Source organism: Bison bison, unplaced genomic scaffold (genome assembly GCF_000754665.1).
Source record: "Bison bison bison isolate TAMUID 2011002044 unplaced genomic scaffold, Bison_UMD1.0 scf7180017864375, whole genome shotgun sequence".
NCBI lineage: Eukaryota > Metazoa > Chordata > Mammalia > Artiodactyla > Bovidae > Bison > Bison bison.
In genome coordinates, this window is record NW_011494947.1 from 3,894,972 (window position 1) to 3,901,052 (window position 6,081).

Consider the following 6,081-nt stretch of genomic DNA (forward strand, 5'->3'; position numbering starts at 1 on the left):
GCAGAGCCCGCAGGCCGGAGGATGGGGCTGGGCCTGGGTTTCCAGACTCCGGCGTGACCCGCTCAGGTGCCCCGCCAGCAGCCCCGGTGGGCCCCAGGTTAGCAACCTGGATCAACAGGCCGTCTGTGGGATCACAAAGTGACCACTCAAGGACTTACTGGGCAAACGTTTCCAGAGTGTTCACTGGGTGCCCAGCACTGCACCTGGTATAAACAGGAAAATCCAATGGGGGGCACCCACAGAGCCCACCTCCTACTGGGGGGTGGAGTGCGGATCAGATTTTTTTTTTTTAGCTCATGACAGTGATGAGTGTGCTACAAAGGAAAAGTACAGGGTGAGCCTGACTGTGAACTGAAGTCGCTCAATTAGGCAGGGAGGGCTTCCTGGAAGAAGTGACATTTAGCAAGCAACAAGAAAAAGAGAAGGAGAGTGTGTCAGGCAAAAGGGTGTGAGGCTCCCGAGAGGGGAGTTTTCGTGGTTCAGTCTATGTGCCTGGAGGGCATAGGGTGAGGGGTCGAGAGCCCCTAGGTGGGAGAGCTAGGCCTTTGCCAGACCCCAAAAGGTTTGGGGTCACTTTCGAGCTTGGATTGTCTTCTAAGGGCAGTGAGAAGCCATGGAAAACCTTTACCTGGGGAATGACATGGTCAAGTTCAGTCTTAGGCACTAAGAATCCCATAGCTGAGAAATGAAACCAGCACGGGTTTTAGATACAGATCAAATATATGCGAAGACCAGAATACCTGTAACTTACCAAAGTGCCACCAACAGGAGACATTTCAAATGGCAGCCTGGCAGCTGGGCCTGGCACCTGGTTCTCCTGGGGCCCAGGGGCCACTCTGAGCCCTGCCATCCCCAGTCCAGCCGGAGGCAGCCGGCTGAGGGGGCTCCTCCTCCCAGGACAGGATCCATCCCTCGCCCATCCCAGACGCCATTCTGCAGACAGCTGGAGCTTCATAAATGCAGCAATTTGTGTTGAAGTTGGGAGGGGCTGAGAGACCATCCAGGCCCACAGACTCCTCACTTCAGAGGCAGCAAGGGCTGGCCCTGGCTTCTACTGGGGGCCCAAATGCAGCTGGGCCTTGGGCCCGAGCTGGGGATGCTTGGGCACAGAGAGGCCGAGGGGGCACGCGTCCAAGATGCCCACAGCAAGTGACCAGAGAGGAGGCCAGCACATTCAGCCTGTCCATGACCTTGGCACCTCAAGATCTCTGTGGACCACCCCCTACCAACTAAAGCCCCTTCCTCTCCCCACCTTTCATGGGACCTCACAGAGGCTGAAAGAAACAGAGGTTCAAATCCAGGAGACTAGGAACTATTCGGAAAGGAGCGGTCACTAAACCTAGCTGATGGACTGCTCCACTCCTGTAGAGCTTGAAGAGTCAGGGGACAAAGTTAAGTTGGTGGGAAACTTCTGTATTGTTTTCGCTGTAGCTGAGTTTCCTTTTCTTTTTTCTTCTTCTTTTTAAAAATGAAGTGCTACTTAGATCATCAATATACCAGAGATGAAAATGGAGCTCTCTTGATTGGAAAGGAAGCGGGTGGCCTGGGACTTCCCCATGCACATCTACATAAGCTCTGTGTCCTCCTGGGAAACCCCAGGTTCCTAGAGTGGGCAGGCAGGCCCAGCCTGAGACTTTAGGGATGGGGAAACTGAGGGCCTGAGAGGCGGAGACACTTGTCTGGAGTCATACAGCCCTGAAGGATGGAGTCAAGGGCTGTCAGGCCGGCCTGAGCCAAAGACCTTCCACCAGGCCAGGCCCAGGCTGCGGGTCAGGAACTTGTATCCCCACTCTGGTTTCTGAGCATCTCTAAGCCTGGCCTGTTGGTTGGGGCAGCAAATTGAGCCAGAGCTCCCCAAATCCCACCTCAGCGGGGTGAGATTTCCGAGGGGAAAACACGCCCAGGACGCTCCCTCTGTTGAAATCATGCTGGGACAGGACAGGAAAGGGCTGGGCCAGCTCCATGCCCACACATGCCCCCAGCAGAAGCAAGGGCTGAGCTCCTTCCAGCCCCTGGGGTCGCCCATACAGGGGTCCCCAACAGCAGAGACTATCTGCTCTGTGGCTCTCGGTCCATGCTCAGTCACAGGGCAAAGATCTTTCCAGGCAATGGCACTTCTACGAAGGTTCTTTGAACCTAGGGTGCTACCACCTTGGTGATCCACCATCAGCTTTGCCAGGATAAAGCATTCCAGAACCTTCTGAAGCCTTATCATAACCGGAGGAGTTGGCCATTATCACCCCATTTCACAGACGGGAGACAGGGCCGTGAAGTCACTTGCCTGGTCACAGAGTTAATAACAGACATGGTGACTCGAGCAACCAGTGCCTGCTCCTCACCACTAGGCCACCACCAGACATGGGACCCTTTTTCCCAGCATGAGACTGGGGCAAAACCAAAGACCCCCTCGGCTCACCCTGACTCCTCATGTTCTTTGTATTTTAGAATTTTACCTGTTATTTTATTTATGGCTGCGCTGGGTCTTCATTGCTGCGTGATCTTCACTGCGGCAACAATGCGCTGCTCTGCCGTGGTGTGGGCTTCTCCCTGCGGTGGCCTCTCTTGTTGCAGAGCACAGCCTCTAAGCGGTGCGGGCTTCATACCTCAGTTGCAGCACGTGGGCTCAGTAGTTGCGGTGCATGGGGCTTAGTTGCTCTGCAGCATGTGAGATCTTCCCAGACCAGGGATCCAATTCGTGCCCCCTGCAGTGGAGGGTCAATTCTTAACCACTGGACCACCAGGGAAGCCCCCCTCATATTGCTAGTGCATACAAAATAAATATTTCATCTCACCTATTTACTGTATCTTTGGCATTTATCCATCCTGAGTTTACACCCCACTTCAGTCTTCCCCGACATGGGTTCACACGGGTCATGGAATTTTTCTGTGTCTCCAGGAGGCAAAGCTACTTGTGTCCTTGTAGCCATCACTGCCAAAACAAACAAAAATCTCACTTTATACATTTCATAAAAATGAGTGGCCTAACTTGGAAATATTGTGGAGCCGTCTCCTTGGGGACATGGATTGCACCGTGCCATGATGCTGTTGAGGCAGCAGGCATGGGGTGAGGACTCAACAAATGGGCCCGGATGATTGTTATTGCTGCTGTTCATGGGGGCTGGTGTAGCTGATAATTCCTAGTCTTTTCCTCCTTCACATCACAGGTTAGCAGGGTCACTTCTCAAAGTTACTAACTGGCACTAAATGGTAAGAAGCCAGTTGTGAGAATGAGGCAAGTTATCTGTCCTTGCGCCAGAGAGATGGTTACCATGGTAGTCGGCCTGCAAGATAGTCTCCAGATGATATCCACCGCCTTCAGCCCTTCCCACAATGAGGAGGGCTGCCCCTGAGGGGCCAAGAGGACAGTGTGGAAAGGACCACACGTGCATTCCAAGGCACTGGGGCTTCAGTCTTTCTCGCTGGCATCCATCTAGGGGAAGCCATATAGTGAGGAAACTCAAGCAGCTCTGTGGAGGACTCCATGGGGGAAGAAACCAAGGCCTCCTGCCAACAGCCAGCCAGTGAGCACACCATCTTGGAAGCCAATATTGCAGCCCCAGTCAGATGACAGCAGCCCCAGCTGATGTTTGGACTGAAACTTCAGTGGAGACCACAAACTGGGACCAGCCAGTTACGTTGTTCAGTTGCTGAGTCATGTCTGACTCTTCGCAACCCCATGGACTGCAGCACCGCAGGCTTCCCCTGCCCTTCACTATCTCCCAGAGTTTGCTCAAACTCATGTCCATTGAATTGGCGATGCCATCCAACCATTTCATCCTCTGTCGCCCCCTTCTCCTCCTGCCCAGTTATGGCACTTCTGAATTCCTGAGCCACAGACCCTTTGAGATAATAAATACCTATTGTTTTAAAGTGCTAAGTTAGGAGTGATTTCTTACACAGCAGTAGGTAACTGATACAGAAACAGAGGCCTTTAATTATGAGGGCTCTTCCTTGACTGGGTCCCCAAAGTGTGTTCCTTGGAATATTGACCCCAGGCTATAACCCCGGGAAAACCACAGTCTGTCAAGCAATGGCAGATTGTGGGCTTTCATGTCTTATTTAAGATTCCCAGTACACCTTGGCATATTCAAGCAGACCCCTCTGGGCAAGGAGGCTGTTCCTCTGGAGTCTTGGTGCAACTCTGACATCATAGCTTCTTTGAGAAATACAGCTGAACTGCCACGGGAATAGGCTCTTACTGCACATTAGACAATTGCATCCAATATAAAAACAAAAAAACTTCCAGCCAGATATTCAGAGTGTGGCCGATGGTGTCTTATACAAAGACAAGATGGCCGGCCTCTCTGAGCTCCTCTTCAGGCTGAGGGGGCTGGTTTGCCCTGGGTGCCCTCTGGTCCCATCAGTGGTGCTGGTCAGGGCTCTGGGCCCATGTTTGGCCGTGAACCTCAGTGTATCTGGGGACCGCTGGGGCTTCAGATTTTGGTTCCTGCCCTCTGCAGCACCAGCTCTCATCGCTCCGAAGCAACGGCCTTGAGCTCCCCACCCCTCGTGTTTGCCACATCCTCAATGACAATGCCTCAGAGTCGGATCCTTCTCCGCAGGAACACAACCATGGTCTTAAAACACGCACCACTGGAAAATAACGTTTGATATAGAAAAAAAAAATCATTTCGCAGGCAACTTTTTCAGAGCGAATCCACCCCCTTCAGCGAGGAAAAGCTGTGCTCAGAAAACCACATTCTTTCAAACCCCTGGGGCTGCGTGGGGGTGGGAACAGAGATCTTTCTACACGCTAGGAGGCAGAGGCCTTTTCTTCTGTTGAAAACGTAATTTTACCCTCATGTTGCTTCATCTTTCCCTGCATGGCCTGTCGAGGGGCTCGCGGGCCTTTCTGGAGCCACCGCTTCCAGACACCAAGCAGCCTGCCCTCTTCCCTCAGACCTTAGGCCTTGGTGTGCAGCCCTGGCTGCCCCCCGCCCCAGCCTCACCTGGGAGGCCTGCCTAGGCCTGCTCCGGCAGAATCTGCACTGGGACAAGGTTCCCAGGTGAATCCAGGCACATGAAAGATGGGGAGCGCCCAGCTGCACCCCAGAACCGCCATCTCAAGGCGCCCTCCGCCTGCCCACTAATGGGCCGCCGAGCCCACCTTCCTCACCGGGCTTCCAGGCTCCCATCACAGACGGCTTCTCAGAAGCCGCACTTCCGGACCCCCATCTCCACGTGCACGCTGCCCACCCCTGCATCACGCGCTCATCATGTCTGAAATTCAGCAAGAGGGCCACACACAGGGTGGGAAGTCAGGACCCCTGAACAAGCGGTAATGGCAACAGAGACTCCCAGCCTTTACAGAGCACTGCCAACCGAAGAGGGAAGCGGTGAGACCTAGAGGTTCAGAGAGGGACAGCCACCACCCCAAGATCACACAGCTGGCAAGTGGTAGAGTTAGAGCCACCAAGCTCTCCCCCGACACCCTGTGGCACGAAGCCTTCCCTATGAGAAAATGGGAGGGGCTGCAGGGAATATCAAGGGTTGCACCCCCCCACCCCAACTTAGCCCAGTGTTTCCCACTCTGGGGCTCCTTGGGGGACCCCCCGAGGCTTTCTGCAGCAGTGGTGGTGGGGGGGCGAGTTCTGTGCTCTTTTGAAATCCCTGATGGTCACTACACCTTGACCAAGGGCCAGGCCACCACGGGGTCCATACAGCATTGCCTTTGTTTGCTTTGGATGGGATTTTATCAACCCACCATGCTGGTTCAGACTCTCCGGACCAATGGCAGTTGCAAGGCATTGGCATGGATGCCCTTGATTATCCTGAACTGAGGAAGCTTCTAGTACTTAACAAAGGCAGCTTTCTTGTTGGGCCAATGTGGGCCTGGAGACAGATAAGAACAGGAGGAGCTTTTCTGGTGGGAATGGAGAGAGGAATTAGCTTAGAAATTTGAGTTACTGAAGGGAGGGGATTTGTCACCAGGATTTTCGGCAGCGGCAGGCGCTTTCTTCTATTTTCTCTAAATCAAAGTTGGTGCTGCCCCACTCCCACCCAGCCCGGCTGGCGTTGGTGGAGACGGAGGCAGCCCCGATGGGCAGGGCTGAGCCGTCCAGGCTCACTGCCCAGGTCTTC

At 53.9% G+C, this 6,081-nt stretch overlaps 1 long non-coding RNA gene across 1 annotated transcript in view; it reads right to left on the reverse strand.

The window, feature by feature from the left end:
• Positions 1-949: 949 nt before the first annotated feature.
• The window catches only part of LOC105000799, an 11,257-nt gene continuing 6,125 nt past the window's right edge, over positions 950-6,081 (reverse strand). Inside the window, exons 2-3 of the long non-coding RNA XR_826787.1 lie at positions 2,793-2,929; positions 950-2,702 (exon numbers count right to left, since the gene is read on the reverse strand). This is a non-coding gene — a long non-coding RNA (uncharacterized LOC105000799). The remainder of the gene's footprint in view (positions 2,703-2,792; positions 2,930-6,081) is intronic.